The following is a 10,000-nucleotide window of genomic DNA, read 5'->3' on the forward strand; positions in this document are numbered from 1 at the left end:
GTGGGTGGGTGGGTGTGTTAAGGGGAGGGGAGCACGTCGCGTCTTGTCATGTCAACACACACCACACCACCCCTCCCCCCCCCCCTCAAAAATCCCCCCCCTCAACACACACCACACCACACCACCCCTCCCCTTCCCCCCCTCCAAATTTCGCCCCCCCCTCAACACACACCACCCCACCCCTCCCCCCCCCCCCTCCCCCAAAAAATTCGCCCCCCCCCCCCAACACACACCACCCCACCCCCCCCCCCCCCCCCAAAAAATTCGGCCACCCCCCTCAACACACACCACACCACACCACACCACCCCTCCCCCCCCCCCCCAAAAATTCGCCCCCCCCCCCCTCAATACACACCTCCCCACCCTTCCCCCCCCCCCCTCAACACACACCACACCACACCACACCACCCCTCCCCTTCCCCCCCTCCAAATTTCGCCCCCCCGTCAACACACCACCCCACCCCTCCCCCCCCCCTCCAAATTTCGCCCCTTCTCCCCCCCAAAAATTCGCCCCCCCCCCCCCCCCCCCCCCTCAACACACACCACACCACACCACCCCTCCCCCCCCACCCCCCTCAACACACACCACCCCTCCCCCCCCCCCAAAAATCCCCCCCCCCCTCAACACACACCACCCCAACCCCCCCCCAACACACACCACACCACCCCTCCCCCCCCCTCCAAAATTCGCCCCCCACCCCCCTCAACACACACCACCCCACACCTCCCCTCCCCCCCCCCAAAAATTTCCCCCCCCCCCACACACACCACCACATCCCCCCCCCTCAACACACACCACACCACCCCTCCCCCCCCCCTCAAAAATCCCCCCCCCCCTCAACACACAAAACACCACCCCTCCCCCCCCCCCCCTCAAAAATCCCCCCCCCCAACACACACCACACCACACCACCCCTCCCCCCCCCCCCCTCCAAATTTTGCCCCCCCCCCCCAAAAAATTGGCCCCCCCCCTCAACACACACCACACCACACCACCCCTCCCCCCCCCTCCAAAATTCGCCCCCCCCCCCCCCCCTCAAAAATCCCCCCCCCCTCAACACACACCACACCACACCACACCAACCCTCCCCTTCCCCCCTCCAAATTTCGCCTTCCCCTCAACACACACCACCCCACCCCTCCCCCCCCCCCCAAAAATTCGCCCCCCCCGTCCAAATTTCGCCCCTTCCCCCCCCAAAAATTCGCCCCCCCCCCTCAACACACACCACACCACACCACCCCACACCACGCCTCCCCCCCCCTCAAAAATTCCCCCCCCCCCCTCAACACACACCACACCACACCACCTCTCCCCCCCCTCAAAAATCCCCCCCCCCCCTCAACACACACCACACCACACCACCCCTCCCCTTCCCCCCCTCCAAATTTCGCCCCCCCCTCAACACACACCACCCGACCCCTCCCCCCCCCGCCCCCAAAAAATTCGCCCCCCCCCCAACACACACCACCCCACCCCCCCCCCCCAAAAATTCGGCCACCCCCCTCAACACACACCACACCACACACCCCCTCCCCCCCCTCCAAAATTTGCCCCCCCCCCCAAAAATTTGCGCCCCTCCCCCCCCCCCTCAAAAATCCCCCCCCCCTCAACACACACCACACCACACCACACCACCCCTCCCCCCCCCCAAAAATTCCCCCCCCCCCCCCCCTCAACACACACCACACAACCCCTCCCCCCCCCCTCAAAAATTCCCCGCCCCCCCCTCAACACACACCACACCACACCACCCCTCCCCCCCCCCCCCTCAAAAATCCCCCCCCCCTCCAAATTTTGCCCCCCCCCCCCCCCAAAAAAAATTGGGCCCCCCTCTCAACACACACCACACCACACCACCCCTCCCCCCCCTCCAAAATTCGCCCCCCCCCCCCCCCCCTCAACACACACCACCCCACCCCCCCCCTCAACACACACCACACCACCCCTCCCCTCAACACACACCACACCACCCCTCCCCTTCCCCCCCTCGAAATTTCGCCCCCCCCTCAACACACACCACCCCACCCCTCCCCCCCCCCACACCACCCCACCCCTCCCCCCCCCCCCCCCCCGCCCCCAAAAAATTCGCCCCCCCCCCCCCCCCCAACACACACCACTCCACCCCCCCCCCCCAAAAAAATTCGACCACCCCCCTCAACACACACCACACCACCCCTCCCCCCCCCCCAAAAATTCAGCCCCCCCTCCCCCCTCAATACACACCTCCCCACCCTTCCCCCCCCCCCCCCCCCCGCCCCCAACACACACCACCCCTCCCCCCCCCCCCGAAAATTCGCCCCCCCCCCCTCAATACACACCTCCCCACCCTTCCCCCCCCCCCTCAACACACACCACACCACACCACACCACCCCTCCCCTTCCCCCCCTCCAAATTTCGCCCCCCCCTCAACACACACCACCCCACCCCTCCCCCCCCCCCTCCAAATTTCGCCCCTTCTCCCCCCCAAAAATTCGCCCCCCCCCCCAACACACACCACACCACACCACCCCTCCCCCCCCCCCCCACCCCCCTCAACACACACCACCCCACCCCCCCCCCCCCCCAACACACACCACACCACCCCTCCCCCCCCCTCAAAAATTCCCCCCCCCCCCCCCTCAACACACAAAACACCACCCCTCCCCCCCCTCCAAATTTTGCCCCCCCCCCAAAAAATTGGCCCCCCCCTCAACACACACCACACCACACCACCCCTCCCCCCCCCTCCAAAATTCGCCCCCCACCCCCCTCAACACACACCACCCCACACCTCCCCTCCCCCCCCCTCAAAAATCCCCCCCCCCCCCCCCTCAACACACAAAACACCACCCCTCCCCCCCCCCCCCCTCAAAAATCCCTCCCCCCCCAACACACACCACACCACACCACCCCTCCCCCCCCCCTCCAAATTTTGCCCCCCCCCCCAAAAAATTGGCCCCCCCCTCAACACACACCACACCACACCACCCCTCCCCCCCCCTCCAAAATTCGCCCCCCCCCCCCCCCCCCCCCTTCAAAAATCCCCCCCCCCCCTCAAAAATCCCCCCCCCCTCAACACACACCACACCACACCACACCAACCCTCCCCTTCCCCCCTCCAAATTTCGCCTTCCCCTCAACACACACCACCCCACCCCTCCCCCCCCCCCCCAAAAATTCGCCCCCCCCCGGTCCAAATTTCGCCCCTTCCCCCCCCAAAAATTCGCCCCCCCCCCTCAACACACACCACACCACACCACGCCTCCCCCCCCCCCTCAAAAATTCCCCCCCCCCCCCCCTCAACACACACCACACCACACCACGTCTCCCCCCCCCTCAAAAATCCCCCCCCCCCCCCCCTCAACACACACCACACCACCCCTCCCCTTCCCCCCCTCCAAATTTCGCCCCCCCCTCAACACACACCACACCACCCCTCCCCCCCCCCCCCGCCCCCAAAAAATTCGCCCCCCCCCCCCCAAAAATTCGGCCACCCCCCTCAACACACACCACACCACACACCCCCTCCCCCCCTCCAAAATTTGCCCCCCCCCCCCCCCCCCCCCAAAAAAAATTCGCGCCCCCCCCCCTCAATACACACCTCCCCACCCCCCCCTCAACAAACACCACACCACCCCTCCCCCCCCCTCAAAAATCCCCCCCCCCTCAACACACACCACACCACACCACCCCTCCCCCCCCCCCCCAAAAATTCCCCCCCCCCCCCCTCAACACACACCACCCCACCCACCCCCCCTCAAAAATTCCCCGCCCCCCCCTCAACACACACCACACCACCCCTCCCCCCCCCCCCCTCAAAAATAACCTCCCCCCTCAACACACACCACACCACACCACACCACCCCTCCCCCCCCCCCTCAACACACACCACACCACACCACCCCTCCCCCCCCCCCTCCAAATTTTGCCCCCCCCCCCCCTCAACACACACCACACCACACCACCCCTCGCCCCCCCCCTCAACACACACCACACCACACCACCCCTCCCCCCCCCCCTCAAAAATCCCCCCCCCCCCCCAACACACACCACACCACCCCTCCCCTTCCCCCCCTCGAAATTTCGCCCCCCCCTCAACACACACCACCCCACCCCTCCCCCCCCCGCCCCAAAAATTCACCCCCCCTCCAAATTTTGCCCCTTCCCCCCCCCCTCAACACACACCACACCACACCACCGCTCCCCCCCCCCCCCCCCCTCCAAAATTCGCCCCCCCCCCCAAAAATTTCCCACCCCTCCCCCCTCAACACACACCACCCCACCCCCCCCCCAACACACACCACACCACCCCTCCCCCCCCCTCAACACACACCACACCACCCCTCCCCTTCCCCCCCACCAAATTCCGCCCCCCCCTCAACACACACCACCCCACCCCTCCCCCCCCCCCCCCCCCCCCGCCCCCAAAAAATTCGCCCCCCCCCCCCCCCCCCCCAACACACACCACTCCACCCCCCCCCCCAAAAAATTTCGGCCACCCCCCTCAACACACACCACACCACACCATACCACCCCTCCCCTTCCCCCCCTCCAAATTTCGCCTTCCCCTCAACACACACCACCCCACCCCTCCCCCCCCCCCCCCAAAAATTCGCCCCCCCGTCCAAATTTCGCCCCTTCCCCCCCCAAAAATTCGCCCCCCCCCCTTCAACACACACCACGCCACACCACCCCTCCCCACCCCCGCCCCCCCCTCAACACACACCACCCCACACCACCCCTCCCCCCCCCCCCCCCCCTCAACACACACCACACCACCCCTCCCCCCCCCTCAAGAATCCCCCCCCCCCCCCCCCTCAACACACACCACTCCACCCCTCCCCTTCCCCCCCTCCAAATTTCGCCCCCCCCCCATTAACACACACCACCCCACCCCTCCCCCGCCCCCGCCCCCAAAAAATTCGCCCCCCCCCCCCCCCAACACACACCACCCCACCCCCCCCCCCCCAAAAATTCGGCCACCCCCCTCAACACACACCACACCACACCACCCCTCCCCCCCCCTCCAAAATTTGCCACCCCACCCCCCGGCCCCAACACACACCACCCCTCCCCCCCCCCCAAAAAATTCGCGCCCCCCCCCCTCAATACACACCTCCCCACCCTTTCCCCCCCCCCCCCCCTCAACACACACCACACCACCCCTCCCCCCCCCCTCTCAAAAATCCCCCCCCCCCCCTCAACACACACCACACCACACCACCCCTCCCCTTCCCCCCCTCCAAATTTCGCCCACCCCTCAACACACACCACCCCACCCCTCCCCCCCCCCCCCCTCAACACACACCACCCCACACCACACCACCCCTCCCCCCCCCCCCCCCCCCCCCGAAAAATCCCCCCCCCGCCCTCAACACACACCACCCCACCCATCCCCCCTCAACACACACCACCCCACCCCCCGCCCCCCCCCCCCCCTCAACACACAAAACACCACCCCTCCCCCCCCCCCCCTCCACGTCGCGTCATGGAGGGCGTCATGGAGGGTGGGTGGGTGTGTTAAGGGGAGGGAAGCACGTCGCGTCGTGTCAGGCCATGGGGCGCGGGGGGGGGGGGGGGGGGGGGGGCATTGCGTTGGGTGGGTGTGTGTGTTAAGGGGAGGGTGGCACATCGCATCGTGTCGTGTCATGGGGGGGCGGGGATCCCATGGGGGGGGATGTCATGGGGGGGGGGGGGCGCGTCGCATCGTGTCATGTCATGGGGGGGGGGGGGGGGGCGCATCGCATCATGTCGTGTCGTGGGTGGGGGGGCTGGGGTGGGGATGTCATGGGGGGGGGGGGGGAGGGGGGGCGCGGCACGTCGCGACATGGTGTGGTGTGTGTTGAGGGGGGAAGGGGGGGGCGCGTCGTGTCGTGTCGTGTCATGGCGGGGCGCGTCGCGTCGCGTCGTGTCATGGGGGCTGGGGGGGATGTCATGGGGGGGCCGAATTTTTGAGGGGGGGGAGGGGGGGGGGTGGTGTGTGTTGAGGGGGGAGGCGAATTTTTGAGGGGGGGACGTCATGGGGGGGGCGCATCGCGTCGTGTCGTGTCATGGGGGGTGGGGGGATGTCATGGGGGGGGGAGGGGGGTTGTCATGTTATGTTGGGGAGGGGGCGCGTCGCGTCATGTCGGGGCATGGTGGGGGGGAGGGGGCATCGCGACACCCCGCGTCACCCCCCACGACACGGCACACCCCCCCACCCCACCCCACCGCACCCCCCTACGACGCGGCGCCTCCCCCCCACCCCACCTCGAAAAACCCCGCTCCATCCACAGCACCCCACCACTCCTCCAAAAACCAGGCTCGACCCACCGTGCCCCGCCTCACTCCCCCACGACACGGCGCACCCTCCACCCCACCGCACCCCCCCACGATGCCCCCCGCACCCCACCTCCAGAAACCCCGCTCCCTCCACACCACCCCACCACGCCTCCGAAAACCACGCTCGACCCACCCCACCTCGCGCGAGCCCCCCCACGACACGGCACACCCCCCACACCCCACCGCACCCCCCCACGACACGGCGCACCTCCCCACCCCCCCTCACCCCACGTCGAAAAACCCCGCTCGACCCACCCAACCCCGCGTCACTCCCCCATGACACGGCACACCCCCCCACCCCACCGCACCCCCCCACGACGCCCCCCCCCCCCCCCCCCGCACCCCACCTCGAAAAACCCCGCTCCCTCCACGCCACACCACAAATGCCTCCGAAAACCCCGCTCGACCCACCCCACCCCGCGTCACCCCCCCACGACATGGCGCACCCCCCACCCCACCGCACCCCCCAACGACGCCGCCCCGCACCCCACCTCGAAAAACCCCGCTCCCTCCATACCACCCCACCACGCCTCCGAAAACCCCGCTCGACCCACCCCACCTCGCGTCAGTCCCCCACGACACGGCACACCCCCCACACCGCACCTCCGAAAACCCCGCTCGACCCACCCCACCTCGCGTCAGCCCCCCACGACACGGCACACCCCCCACACCCCACCGCACCCCCCCACGACGCGGCGCATATCCCCCCCCCCCCCGCACCCCACCTCGAAAAACCCCACTCGACCCACCCAACCCCGCGTCACTCCCCCAGGACACGGCGCACCCCCCCACGACGCGGAGCATATCCCCCCCCCCCCCCCCCCCCCCCCCCCCGCACCCCACCTCGAAAAACCCCGCTCGACCCACCCCACCCCGCGTCACCCCCCCACGACACGGCGCACCCCCCCACCCCACCGCACCCCCCCACGACGCCCCCCCCCGCACCCCACCTCGAAAAACCCCGCTCCCTCCACGCCTTACCACCACGCCTCCGAAAACCCCGCTCGACCCACCCCACCCCGCGTCTCCCCCCCACGACACGGCGCACCCCCCCACGACGCCCCCCCCCCCCGCACCCCACCTCGAAAAACCCCGCTCCCTCCACACCACCCCGCCACGCCTCCAAAAAACCGCGCTCGACCCACCCCACCCCGCGTCACGGCGCACCCCCCACCCCACCGCACCCCCCCACGACGCCCCCCCCCCCACCCCACCTCGAAAAACCGCGCTCCATCCACAGCACCCCACCTCTCCTCCAAAAACCCCGCTCGACCCACCCCACCCCGCGTCACCCCCCCACGACACGGCGCACCCCCCCACCCCACCGCACCCCCCCACGACGCCCCCCCGCACCCCACCTCGAAAAACCGCGCTCCCTCCACAGCACCCCCCCCTCCTCCAAAAACCCCGCTCGACCACCCCCACCCCGCGTCACCCCCCACGACGCCCCCCCGCACCCCACCTCGAAAAACCCCGCTCCCTCCACCCTAAACCCCACCTCTCCTCCAAAAACCCCGCTTGACCACCCCAACCCCGCGTCACTCCCCCATGACACGGCGCACCCCCCCACGAGGCCCCCCCCCGCACCCCACCTCGAAAAACCCCGCTCCCTCCACACCACCCCGCCACGCCTCCAAAAAACCGCGCTCGACCCACCCCACCCCGCGTCACGGCGCACCCCCCACCCCGCCGCACCCCCCCACGACGCCCCCCCCCCCACCCCACCTCGAAAAACCGCGCTCCATCCACAGCACCCCACCTCTCCTCCAAAAACCCCGCTCGACCCACCCCACCCCGCGTCACCCCCCCACGACACGGCGCACCCCCCCACCCCACCGCACCCCCCCACGACGCCCCCCCCGCACCCCACCTCGAAAAACCCCGCTGCCTCCACGCCACACCACCACGCCTCCGAAACCCCGCTCGACCCGCGTCACCCCCCCACGACACGGCGCACCCCCCCACGACGCCCCCCCGCACCCCACCTCGAAAAACCCCGCTCCCTCCACAGCACCCCGCCACGACTCCGAAAACCCCGCTCGACCCACCCCACCCCGCGTCACCCGCCACGACACGGCGCACCCCCCCACAACGCCCCCCCCCGCACCCACCTCGAAAAACCCCGCTCCCTCCACGCCTCCGAAAACCCCGCTCGACCCACCCCACCCCGCGTCACCCCCCCCACGACACGGCGCACCCCCGCACCCCACCTCGAAAAACCCCGCTCCCTCCACAGCACCCCGCCACGCCTCCGAAAACCCCGCTCGACCCACCCCACCCCGCGTCACCCCCCACGACACGGCGCACCCCCCCACCCCACCGCACCCCCCCACGACGCCCCCCCCGCACCCCACCTCGAAAAACCCCGCTCCCTCCACGCCTCCGAAAACCCCGCTCGACCCACCCCACCCCGCGTCACCCCCCACGACACGGCGCACCCCCCCACCCCACCGCACCCCCCCACGACGCCCCCCCCGCACCCCACCTCGAAAAACCCCGCTCCCTCCACGCCTCCGAAAACCCCGCTCGACCCACCCCACCCCGCGTCACCCCCCACGACACGGCGCACCCCCCCACCCCACCGCACCCCCCCACGACGCCCCCCCCGCACCCCACCTCGAAAAACCCCGCTCCCTCCACGCCTCCGAAAACCCCGCTCGACCCACCCCACCCCGCGTCACCCCCCCACGACGCCCCCGCGCACCCCACCTCGGAAAACCCGCTGCATCCACACCACCCCACCCCACCTCGAAAAACCCGCTGCATCCACACCACCCCACCCCGCGTCACGGCACACCCCACCGCACCCCCCCTCGACGCGGCGCATCCCCCCCGCACCCCACCTCGAAAAACCCCGCTCCATCCACACGACCCCGCCACGCCCCCAAAAACCCCGCTCGACCCAGCCCACCCCGCGTCACCCCCCCACGACACGGCGCACCCTCCACCCCACCGCACCCCCCGACGACGCGGCGTATCCCCCGCGCACCCCACCTCCAAAAACCCCGCTCGACCCACGGCACGTCACCTCACCCCCCCACGACATGGCACACCCTCCCTCCTAAGAAATCCCGCTCCGCTATGACACGGCACACACACCCCACTGCACACGACCCCCTCCCGCGACACGGAACCTTCCACCCCCCGACGGACCTCCTCAAGAAACCCCCCCACGACATGGCACCCCCCCGCGACATGGCACACCCTCCCTCCTCAGAAATCCCCGCTCCAACAACCCGCCCGCGCAACATGGCACGCCCTCCCTCCTCGGAAAAACCCCGCTCCACCGAACCCCCCCACAACATGGCACACCCTCCGCTCCCAAAATACCTCGCATCTTGAGGAGGGGGTATCACGTGAGAGCGAGGCAGAGGGAGGGGCCAGGCACGACGTACGCAAAGACAATCGCGACGAGGAGAGGAGGCGCCGCGTCATGGCAAGGCGAGGGGGTTTCCTACCACGATGTCAGCGTTGGAGAGTCGAGACGTGATCCGAGGGGATTTCCATGCCACGGTCTCGAAACAAGCATGCAAAAGGGTGCAGCACCAGGACTTCCCGGGAGGTCACCCATCCCAGTACTGTTCTGGCCCAAGCGCGCTTAACTGCGGAGTTCTGATGGGATCCGGTGTATTAGCGCTGGTGTGACCGCACCACAAACACAAAGGAATTCCAAAGAGCTCTTGTATACTCGGAAAGTG

General features: G+C 69.6%; 1 non-coding gene across 1 annotated transcript; it reads right to left on the reverse strand.

The window, feature by feature from the left end:
• Positions 1-9,836: 9,836 nt before the first annotated feature.
• Positions 9,837-9,955, reverse strand: LOC148008564 (5S ribosomal RNA). Its single transcript, XR_015690013.1, has one exon. It is a non-coding gene; the product is annotated as a 5S ribosomal RNA (ribosomal RNA).
• Between the last annotated feature and the right edge of the window lie 45 nt (positions 9,956-10,000).

The sequence above is a fragment of the Lygodium microphyllum genome, unplaced genomic scaffold (genome assembly GCF_053477565.2).
Source record: "Lygodium microphyllum isolate KBCC unplaced genomic scaffold, Lygodium_microphyllum_v1.1.10 scaffold_124, whole genome shotgun sequence".
Classification (NCBI taxonomy): domain Eukaryota; kingdom Viridiplantae; phylum Streptophyta; class Polypodiopsida; order Schizaeales; family Lygodiaceae; genus Lygodium; species Lygodium microphyllum.